This window comes from Phytophthora infestans, genomic scaffold (genome assembly GCF_000142945.1).
Source record: "Phytophthora infestans T30-4 supercont1.33 genomic scaffold, whole genome shotgun sequence".
NCBI lineage: Eukaryota > Oomycota > Peronosporomycetes > Peronosporales > Peronosporaceae > Phytophthora > Phytophthora infestans.
In genome coordinates, this window is record NW_003303726.1 from 754,077 (window position 1) to 766,309 (window position 12,233).

The window sequence follows — 12,233 nt, forward strand, 5'->3', positions numbered from 1 at the left end:
ATTGGTTTCACATCGCGAAACCACTCCGTGTCGGTGGTGAGCGAGCCCGTGCTTTCGCAGCGGTCTTTTGCTCTTTTGCCCCTTTAGCCACATTGCCCTTGGTGGCACGCACATTCACACATTGGCTCATTTCAGCGGCAGCACTGCTAATTCAGCGCAACACTGCTTCATTCGAGCGCAGGATACTGTTGGTAACGCTCATCATTTGACCGGTACTGTTCCCCGCTGAGTCAAACACATTTCCAACTCAGTTGCCCTCGTAGCTTTTCACGAAGACATACGTCGCCGCTTTGTGGTGTCGGATTGGTCTGACTCGTGAGTTTCTCCAGGTGCTAATGCCATCCCGGATTCAAGCTTGCTGTCGAGCGGCACAGTCGGTCGGAGGCCATGATCGCGACGAGGTGTGAATTGGAAGGTATGGCCGGGAAGAGGACCGTGTGAGGATGTGAGAAGGTGATGTAGGGTGTGTTGTGTGATTGTTGGTGTGTGTAATTCGTATTATCGAGGTGAAGAAAATGCGGTCGGCTTGCTCTTTCGTAAGAGCCCCTATAGCTCAGTGGTAGAGCACCCGCTTAGTAAGCGGAAGGTCGGTAATTCAATCCTGCCTGGGGGCAAATTCCTTGCAATCGTTTCACATCCGATACCTCTCCGTGTCGGTCGTGAGCGAGCCGGGCTTCGCGGCGTCTTTGCTCTTTTGCCCCTTTGCCACATTGCCCTTGTGCACGCACATGCACACATTGCTCATTCAGCGCAACACTGCTAATTCTGCGCAACACTGCTCATTTGGCGCAGGATACTGTTGGTAACGCTCACCATTTGCCGTACTGTTCCCCGCTGAGTCAAACACATTTCCAACTCAGTTGCCCTCGTAGCTTTCCACGAAGACATACGTCGCCGCTTTGTGGTGTCGGATTGGTCTGACTCGTGAGTTTCTCCAGGTGCTAATGCCATCCCGGATTGAGGAGCTTGCTGTCGAGCGGCACGGTCGGTCGGAGGCCATGATCGCGACGAGGTGTGAATTGGAAGGTATGGACGGGAAGAGGACCGTGTGAGGATGTAAAAAGGTGATATAGGGTGTGTTGTGTGATTGTTGGTGTGTGTAATTCGTATTATCGAGGTGAAGAAAATGCGGTCGGCTTGCTCTTTCGTAAGAGCCCCTATAGCTCAGTGGTAGAGCACCCGCTTAGTAAGCGGAAGGTCGGTAGTTCAATCCTGCCTGGGGGCAAATTCCTTGCAATCGTTTCACATCCGATACCTCTCCGTGTCGGTCGTGAGCGAGCCGTGCTTCGCGGCGTCTTTGCTCTTTTGCCCCTTTGCCACATTGCCCTTGTGCACGCACATGCACACATTGCTCATTCAGCGCAACACTGCTAATTCTGCGCAACACTGCTCATTTGGCGCAGGATACTGTTGGTAACGCTCACCATTTGCCGTACTGTTCCCCGCTGAGTCAAACACATTTCCAACTCAGTTGCCCTCGTAGCTTTCCACGAAGACATACGTCGACGCTTTGTGGTGTCGGATTGGTCTGACTCGTGAGTTTCTCCAGGTGCTAATGCCATCCCGGATTGAGGAGCTTGCTGTCGAGCGGCACGGTCGGTCGGAGGCCATGATCGCGACGAGGTGTGAATTGGAAGGTATGGACGGAAAGAGGACCGTGTGAGGATGTAAAAAGGTGATATAGGGTGTGTTGTGTGATTGTTGGTGTGTGTAATTCGTATTATCGAGGTGAAGAAAATGCGGTCGGCTTGCTCTTTCGTAAGAGCCCCTATAGCTCAGTGGTAGAGCACCCGCTTAGTAAGCGGAAGGTCGGTAGTTCAATCCTGCCTGGGGGCAAATTCCTTGCAATCGTTTCACATCCGATACCTCTCCGTGTCGGTCGTGAGCGAGCCGTGCTTCGCGGGCGTCTTTGCTCTTTTGCCCCTTTGCCACATTGCCCTTGTGCACGCACATGCACACATTGCTCATTCAGCGCAACACTGCTAATTCTGCGCAACACTGCTCATTTGGCGCAGGATACTGTTGGTAACGCTCACCATTTGCCGTACTGTTCCCCGCTGAGTCAAACACATTTCCAACTCAGTTGCCTTCGTAGCTTTCCACGAAGACATACGTCGACGCTTTGTGGTGTCGGATTGGTCTGACTCGTGAGTTTCTCCAGGTGCTAATGCCATCCCGGATTGAGGAGCTTGCTGTCGAGCGGCACGGTCGGTCGGAGGCCATGATCGCGACGAGGTGTGAATTGGAAGGTATGGACGGAAAGAGGACCGTGTGAGGATGTAAAAAGGTGATGTAGGGTGTGTTGTGTGATTGCTGGTCTGTAATTCGTATTATCGAGGTGAAGCAAATGCGGTCGGCTTGCTCTTTCGTAAGAGCCCCCTATAGCTCAGTGGTAGAGCACCCGCTTAGTAAGCGGAAGGTCGGTAGTTCAATCCTGCCTGGGGGCAAATTCCTTGCAATCGTTTCACATCCGGTACTTCTCCGTGTCGGTCGTGAGCGAGCCGTGCTTCGCGGCGTCTTTGCTCTTTTTCCCCTTTGCCACATTGCCCTTGTGCACGCACATTCACACATTGCTCATTCAGCGCAGCACTGCTAATTCTGCGCAACACTGCTCATTCGGCGCAACACTGCTCATTTGGCGCAGGATACTGTTGGTAACGCTCACCATTTGCCGTACTGTTCCCCGCTGAGTCAAACACATTTCCAACTCAGTTGCCCTCGTAGCTTTCCACGAAGACATACGTCGCCGCTTTGTGGTGTCGGATTGGTCTGACTCGTGAGTTTCTCCAAAGGCTAATGCCATCCCGGATTGAGGAGCTTGCTGTCGAGCGGCACGGTCGGTCGGAGGTCATGATCGCGACGAGGTGTGAATTGTAAGGTATGGACGGGAAGAGGACCGTGTGAGGATGTGAGAAGGTGATGTAGGGTGTGTTGTGTGATTGTTGGTGTGTGTAATTCGTATTATCGAGGTGAAGAAAATGCGGTCGGCTTGCTCTTTCGTAAGAGCCCCTATAGCTCAGTGGTAGAGCACCCGCTTAGTAAGCGGAAGGTCGGTAGTTCAATCCTGCCTGGGGGCAAATTCCTTGCAATCGTTTCACATCCGATACCTCTCCGTGTCGGTCGTGAGCGAGCCGTGCTTCGCGGCGTCTTTGCTCTTTTGCCCCTTTGCCACATTGCCCTTGTGCACGCACATGCACACATTGCTCATTCAGCGCAACACTGCTAATTCTACGCAACACTGCTAATTCTGCGCAACACTGCTCATTTGGCGCAGGATACTGCTGGTAACGCTCACCATTTGCCGTACTGTTCCCCGCTGAGTCAAACACATTTCCAACTCAGTTGCCCTCGTAGCTTTCCACGAAGACATACGTCGACGCTTTGTGGTGTCGGATTGGTCTGACTCGTGAGTTTCTCCAGGTGCTAATGCCATCCCGGATTGAGGAGCTTGCTGTCGAGCGGCACGGTCGGTCGGAGGCCATGATCGCGACGAGGTGTGAATTGGAAGGTATGGACGGGAAGAGGACCGTGTGAGGATGTAAAAAGGTGATATAGGGTGTGTTGTGTGATTGTTGGTGTGTGTAATTCGTATTATCGAGGTGAAGAAAATGCGGTCGGCTTGCTCTTTCGTAAGAGCCCCTATAGCTCAGTGGTAGAGCACCCGCTTAGTAAGCGGAAGGTCGGTAGTTCAATCCTGCCTGGGGGCAAATTCCTTGCAATCGTTTCACATCCGATACCTCTCCGTGTCGGTCGTGGGCGAGCCGTGCTTCGTGGCGTCTTTGCTCTTTTGCCCCTTTGCCACATTGCCCTTGTGCACGCACATGCACACATTGCTCATTCAGCGCAACACTGCTAATTCTGCGCAACACTGCTCATTTGGCGCAGGATACTGTTGGTAACGCTCACCATTTGCCGTACTGTTCCCCGCTTAGTCAAACACATTTCCAACTTAGTTGCCCTCGTAGCTTTCCACGAAGACATACGTCGCCGCTTTGTGGTGTCGGATTGGTCTGACTCGTGAGTTTCTCCAGGTGCTAATGCCATCCCGGATTGAGGAGCTTGCTGTCGAGCGGCACGGTCGGTCGGAGGCCAGGATCGCGACGAGGTGTGAATTGGAAGGTATGGACGGGAAGAGGACCGTGTGAGGATGTGAAAAGGTGATGTAGGGTGTGTTGTGTGATTGTTGGTGTGTGTAATTCGTATTATCGAGGTGAAGAAAATGCGGTCGGCTTGCTCTTTCGTAAGAGCCCCTATAGCTCAGTGATAGAGCACCCGCTTAGTAAGCGGAAGGTCGGTAGTTCAATCCTGCCTGGGGGCAAATTCCTTGCAATCGTTTCACATCCGATACCTCTCCGTGTCGGTCGTGAGCGAGCCGTGCTTCGCGGCGTCTTTGCTCTTTTGCCCCTTTGCCACATTGCCCTTGTGCACGCACATTCACACATTGCTCATTCAGCGCAGCACTGCTAATTCAGCGCAACACTGCTCATTCGGCGCAGGATACTGTTGGTAACGCTCACCATTTGCCGTACTGTTCCCCGCTGAGTCAAACACATTTCCAACTCAGTTGCCCTCGTAGCTTTCCACGAAGACATACGTCGACGCTTTGTGGTGTCGGATTGGTCTGACTCGGTGAGTTTCTCCCAGGTGGCTAATGGCCATCTCCGGAATTTGAGGAGCTTGCTGTTCCGAGCGGCACGAGTCTGGTCGTGAGGCCATGGATCGCAGACCGAGAGTGTGAATTTGCAGAAGAGTATGAGACCGGGACAAGAAGGACCGTGTGAGGATGTGAGAAGGTGATGTAGGGTGTGTAGTGTGATTGCTGGTCTGTAATTCGTATTATCGAGGTGAAGAAAATGCGGTCGGCTTGCTCTTTCGTAAGAGCCCCTATAGCTCAGTGGTAGAGCACCCGCTTAGTAAGCGGAAGGTTGGTAGTTCAATCCTGCCTGGGGGCAAATTCCTTGCAATCGTTTCACATCCGATACCTCTCCGTGTCGGTCGTGAGCGAGCCGTGCTTCGCGGCGTCTTTGCTCTTTTGCCCCTTTGCCACATTGCCCTTGTGCACGCACATGCACACATTGCTCATTCAGCGCAACACTGCTAATTCTACGCAACACTGCTAATTCTGCGCAACACTGCTCATTTGGCGCAGGATACTGTTGGTAACGCTCACCATTTGCCGTACTGTTCCCCGCTTAGTCAAACACATTTCCAACTCAGTTGCCCTCGTAGCTTTCCACGAAGACATACGTCGCCGCTTTGTGGTGTCGGATTGGTCTGACTCGTGAGTTTCTCCAGGTGCTAATGCCATCCCGGATTGAGGAGCTTGCTGTCGAGCGGCACGGTCGGTCGGAGGCCAGGATCGCGACGAGGTGTGAATTGGAAGGTATGGACGGGAAGAGGACCGTGTGAGGATGTGAGAAGGTGATATAGGGTGTGTTGTGTGATTGTTGGTGTGTGTAATTCGTATTATCGAGGTGAAGAAAATGCGGTCGGCTTGCTCTTTCGTAAGAGCCCCTATAGCTCAGTGGTAGAGCACCCGCTTAGTAAGCGGAAGGTCGGTAGTTCAATCCTGCCTGGGGGCAAATTCCTTGCAATCGTTTCACATCCGATGCCTCTCCGTGTCGGTCGTGAGCGAGCGGTGCTTCGCGGCGTCTTTGCTCTTTTGCCCCTTTGCCACATTGCCCTTGTGCACGCACATGCACACATTGCTCATTCAGCGCAGCACTGCTAATTCAGCGCAGCACTGCTCATTCGGCGCAGGATACTGTTAATTACGCTCACCATTGGTCGCACTGTTCCCCGTTGAACCAAACATACTTCCAACTGAGTTGCGTTCGTAGCTTTCCAAGAAGACACACGTCGCTGCTTTGTGGTGTCTGATTGGTCTGACTCGTGAGTTTCTCCAGGTGCTAATGTTAACTCGGAATGACGATCTTGCTGTCGAGCGGCACGGTCGGTTGGAGGACATGATCGCGACGAGGTGTGAATTGGAAGGTATGGACGGGAAGAGGACCGTGTGAGGATGTGAGAAGGTGATGTAGGGTGTGTTGTGTGATTGTTGGTGTGTGTAATTCGTATTATCGAGGTGAAGAAAATGCGGTCGGCTTGCTCTTTCGTAAGAGCCTATATAGCTCAGTGGTAGAGCACCCGCTTAGTAAGCGGAAGGTCGGTAGTTCAATCCTGCCTGGGGGCAAATTCCTTGCAATCGTTTCACATCCGATACCTCTCCGTGTCGGTCGTGAGCGAGCCGTGCTTCGCGGCGTCTTTGCTCTTTGGCCCCTTTGCCACATTGCCTTTGTGCACGCACACTCACACATTGCCCATTGTGCACGCATTCAGTGCACACATTGCTCATTCAGCGCAACACTGCTAATTCTACGCAACACTGCTAATTCTGCGCAACACTGCTCATTTGGCGCAGGATACTGTTGGTAACGCTCACCATATTGCCGGTACTGTTCCCCGCTGAGTCAAACACATTTCCAACTCAGTTGGCCTCGTAGCTTCCACGCACGCAGACGTACGTAGCTGTTCCACGGAGTCGGATCGGTCGCCGCTTTGTGGTGTCGGATTGGTCTGACTCGTGCGTTTCTCCAGGTGCTAATGCCATCCCGGATTGAGGAGCTTGCTGTCGAGCGGCACGGTCGGTCGGAGGCCATGATCGCGACGAGGTGTGAATTGGAAGGTATGGACGGGAAGAGGACCGTGTGAGGATGTGAGAAGGTGATGTAGGGTGTGTTGTGTGATTGTTGGTGTGTGTAATTCGTATTATCGAGGTGAAGAAAATGCGGTCGGCTTGCTCTTTCGTAAGAGCCCCTATAGCTCAGTGGTAGAGCACCCGCTTAGTAAGCGGAAGGTCGGTAGTTCAATCCTGCCTGGGGGCAAATTCCTTGCAATCGTTTCACATCCGGTACCTCTCCGTGTCGGTCGTGGGCGAGCCGTGCTTCGTGGCGTCTTTGCTCTTTTGCCCCTTTGCCACATTGCCCTTGTGCACGCACATGCACACATTGCTCATTCAGCGCAACACTGCTAATTCTGCGCAACACTGCTCATTTGGCGCAGGATACTGTTGGTAACGCTCACCATTTGCCGTACTGTTCCCCGCTGAGTCAAACACATTTCCAACTCAGTTGCCCTCGTAGCTTTCCACGAAGACATACGTCGCCGCTTTGTGGTGTCGGATTGGTCTGACTCGTGAGTTTCTCCAGGGGCTAATGCCATCCCGGATTGAGGAGCTTGCTGTCGAGCGGCACGGTCGGTCGGAGGCCATGATCGCGACGAGGTGTGAATTGGAAGGTATGGACGGGAAGAGGACCGTGTGAGGATGTGAGAAGGTGATGTAGGGTGTGTTGTGTGAATGCTGGTCTGTAATTCGTATTATCGAGGTGAAGAAAATGCGCTCGGCTTGCTCTTTCGTAAGAGCCCCTATAGCTCAGTGGTAGAGCACCCGCTTAGTAAGCGGAAGGTCGGTAGTTCAATCCTGCCTGGGGGCAAATTCCTTGCAATCGTTTCACATCCGATACCTCTCCGTGTCGGTCGTGAGCGAGCCGTGCTTCGCGGCGTCTTCGCTCTTTTGCCCCTCTGCCACATTCCCCTTATGCACGCACATCCACACATTGCTCATTCAGCGCAGCTCTGATAATTCAGCGCAGCTCTGCTCATTCGGCGCAGGATACTGTTAATCACGCTCATCATTTGCCGTACTGTTCCGCGGAGAGTCAAACACATTTACATCTCAGTTGCTCTTGTAGCTTTACGCGAAGACATACGTCGCCGCTGTGTGGTGTCGGATTTGTCTGACTCGAGAGTTTCTCCAGGTGCTAATCCCATCCCGGATTCAAGCTTGCTGTCGAGCGGCACGGTCGGTCGGAGGCCATGATCGCGACGAGGTGTGAATTGGAAGGTATGGACGGGAAGAGGACCGTGTGAGGATGTGAAAAGGTGATGTAGGGTGTGTTGTGTGATTGTTGGTGTGTGTAATTCGTATTATCGAGGTGAAGAAAATGCGGTCGGCTTGCTCTTTCGTAAGAGCCCCTATAGCTCAGTGGTAGAGCACCCGCTTAGTAAGCGGAAGGTCGGTAGTTCAATCCTGCCTGGGGGCAAATTCCTTGCAATCGTTTCACATCCGATACCTCTCCGTGTCGGTCGTGAGCGAGCCGTGCTTCGCGGCGTCTTTGCTCTTTTGCCCCTTTGCCACATTGCCCTTATGCACGCACATTCACACATTGCTCATTCAGCGCAGCACTGCTAATTCAGCGCAGCACTGCTCATTCGGCGCAGGATACTGTTGGTAACGCTCACCATTTGCCGTACTGTTCCCCGCTGAGTCAAACACATTTCCAACTCAGTTGCCCTCGTAGCTTTCCAAGAAGACACACGTCGCTGCTTTGTGGTGTCGGATTGGTCTGACTCGTGAGTTCTCCAGGGGCTAAATGCCATCCCGGATTAGGGAGCTTGCTGTCGAGCGGCACGGTCGGTCGGAGCCCATGATCGCGACGAGGTGTGAATTGGAAGGTATGGACGGGAAGAGGACCGTGTGAGGATGTGAGAAGGTGATGTAGGGTGTGTTGTGTTATTGTTGGTGTGTGTAATTCGTATTATCGAGGTGAAAAAAACGCGGTCGGCTTGCTCTTTCTTAAGAGCCCCTATAGCTCAGTGGTAGAGCACCCGCTTAGTAAGCGGAAGGTCGGTAGTTCAATCCTGCCTGGGGGCAAATTCCTTGCAATCGTTTCACATCCGATACCTCTCCGTGTCGGTCGTGAGCGAGCCGTGCTTCGCGGCGTCTTTGCTCTTTTGCCCCTTTGCCACATTGCCCTTGTGCACGCACATGCACACATTGCTCATTCAGCGCAACACTGCTAATTCTACGCAACACTGCTAATTCTGCGCAACACTGCTCATTTGGCGCAGGATACTGTTGGTAACGCTCACCATTTGCCGTACTGTTCCCCGCTGAGTCAAACACATTTCCAACTCAGTTGCCCTCGTAGCTTTCCACGAAGACATACGTCGCCGCTTTGTGGTGTCGGATTGGTCTGACTCGTGAGTTTCTCCAGGGGCTAATGCCATCCCGGATTGAGGAGCTTGCTGTCGAGCGGCACGGTCGGTCGGAGGCCATGATCGCGACGAGGTGTGAATTGGAAGGTATGGACGGGAAGAGGACCGTGTGAGGATGTAAAAAGGTGATATAGGGTGTGTTGTGTGATTGTTGGTGTGTGTAATTCGTATTATCGAGGTGAACAAAATGCGGTCGGCTTGCTCTTTCGTAAGAGCCCCTATAGCTCAGTGGTAGAGCACCCGCTTAGTAAGCGGAAGGTCGGTAGTTCAATCCTGCCTGGGGGCAAATTCCTTGCAATCGTTTCACATCCGATATCTCTCCGTGTCGGTCGTGAGCGTGCCATGCTTCGCGGCGTCTTTGCTCTTTTGCCCCTTTGCCACATTGCCCTTGTGCACGCACATGCACACATTGCTCATTCAGCGCAACACTGCTAATTCAGCGCAACACTGCTCATTTGGCGCAGGATACTGTTGGTAACGCTCACCATTTGCCGTACTGTTCCCCGCTGAGTCAAACACATTTCCAACTCAGTTGCCCTCGTAGCTTTCCACGAAGACATACGTCGACGCTTTGTGGTGTCGGATTGGTCTGACTCGTGCGTTTCTCCAGGTGCTAATGCCATCCCGGATTGAGGAGCTTGCTGTCGAGCGGCACGGTCGGTCGGAGGCCATGATCGCGACGAGGTGTGAATTGGAAGGTATGGACGGGAAGAGGACCGTGTGAGGATATAAAAAGGTGATATAGGGTGTGTTGTGTGATTGTTGGTGTGTGTAATTCGTATTATCGAGGTGAAGAAAATGCGGTCGGCTTGCTCTTTCGTAAGAGCCCCTATAGCTCAGTGGTAGAGCACCCGCTTAGTAAGCGGAAGGTCGGTAGTTCAATCCTGCCTGGGGGCAAATTCCTTGCAATCGTTTCACATCCGATACCTCTCCGTGTCGGTCGTGAGCGAGCCGTGCTTCGCGGCGTCTTTGCTCTTTTGCCCCTTTGCCACATTGCCCTTGTGCACGCACATGCACACATTGCTCATTCAGCGCAACACTGCTAATTCTACGCAACACTGCTAATTCTGCGCAACACTGCTCATTTGGCGCAGGATACTGTTGGTAACGCTCACCATTTGCCGTACTGTTCCCCGCTGAGTCAAACACATTTCCAACTCAGTTGCCCTCGTAGCTTTCCACGAAGACATACGTCGACGCTTTGTGGTGTCGGATTGGTCTGACTCGTGAGTTTCTCCAGGGGCTAATGCCATCCCGGATTGAGGAGCTTGCTGTCGAGCGGCACGGTCGGTCGGAGGCCATGATCGCGACGAGGTGTGAATTGGAAGGTATGGACGGGAAGAGGACCGTGTGAGGATGTGAGAAGGTGATGTAGGGTGTGTTGTGTGAATGCTGGTCTGTAATTCGTATTATCGAGGTGAAGAAAATGCGGTCGGCTTGCTCTTTCGTAAGAGCCCCTATAGCTCAGTGGTAGAGCACCCGCTTAGTAAGCGGAAGGTCGGTAGTTCAATTCTGCCTGGGGGCAAATTCCTTGCAATCGTTTCACATCCGGTACCTCTCCGTGTCGGTCGTGAGCGTGCCGTGCTTCGCGGCGTCTTTGCTCTTTTGCCCCTTTGCCACATTGCCCTTGTGCACGCACATGCACACATTGCTCATTCAGCGCAACACTGCTAATTCAGCGCAACACTGCTCATTTGGCGCAGGATACTGTTGGTAACGCTCACCATTTGCCGTACTGTTCCCCGCTGAGTCAAACACATTTCCAACTCAGTTGCCCTCGTAGCTTTCCACGAAGACATACGTCGCCGCTTTGTGGTGTCGGATTGGTCTGACTCGTGAGTTTCTCCAGCTGCTAATGCCATCCCGGATTCGAGCTTGCTGTCGAGCGGCACGGCCGGTCGGAGGCCATGATCGCGACGAGGTGTGAATTGGAAGGTATGGACGGGAAGAGGACCGTGTGAGGATGTGAGAAGGTGATGTAGGGTGTGTTGTGTGATTGTTGGTGTGTGTAATTCGTATTATCGAGGTGAAGAAAATGCGGTCGGCTTGCTCTTTCGTAAGAGCCCCTATAGCTCAGTGGTAGAGCACCCGCTTAGTAAGCGGAAGGTCGGTAGTTCAATCCTGCCTGGGGGCAAATTCCTTGCAATCGTTTCACATCCGATGCCTCTCCGTGTCGGTCGTGAGCGAGCCGTGCTTCGCGGCGTCTTTGCTCTTTTGCCCCTTTGCCACATTGCCCTTGTGCACGCACATGCACACATTGCTCATTCAGCGCAACACTGCTAATTCTGCGCAACACTGCTCATTTGGCGCAGGATACTGTTGGTAACGCTCACCATTTGCCGTACTGTTCCCCGCTGAGTCAAACACATTTCCAACTCAGTTGCCCTCGTAGCTTTCCACGAAGACATACGTCGACGCTTTGTGGTGTCGGATTGGTCTGACTCGTGAGTTTCTCCAGGTGCTAATGCCATCCCGGATTGAGGAGCTTGCTGTCGAGCGGCACGGTCGGTCGGAGGCCATGATCGCGACGAGGTGTGAATTGGAAGGTATGGACGGGAAGAGGACCGTGTGAGGATGTGAAAAGGTGATGTAGGGTGTGTTGTGTGATTGTTGGTGTGTGTAATTCGTATTATCGAGGTGAAGAAAATGCGGTCGGCTTGCTCTTTCGTAAGAGCCTATATAGCTCAGTGGTAGAGCTAAGTAAGCGGAAGGGCGAGAGTTCAATCCTGCCTGGGGGCGAATTCCTTGCCATCGTTTCACATCCGATACCACTACGTGTCGGTCGTGAGCGAGACCGTGCTTCGCGGCGTCGTTGCTCTTTTGCCCCTTTGCCACATTGCCCTTGTGCACGCGCATTCACACACTGCTCATTCAGCGCCGCAGTGCTAATTCAGCGCAACACTGCTCATTCGGCGCAGGATACTGTTAGTAACGCTCATCATTTGCCGTACTGTTCCCCGCTGAGTCAAACACATTTCCAACTCAGTTGCCCTCGTAGATTTCCACGAAGACATACGTCGACGCTTTGTGGTGTCGGATTGGTCTGACTCGTGCGTTTCTCCAGGTGCTAATGCCATCCCGGATTGAGGAGCTTGCTGTCGAGCGGCACGGTCGGTCGGAGGCCATGATCGCGACGAGGTGTGAATTGGAAGGTATGGACGGGAAGAGGACTGTGT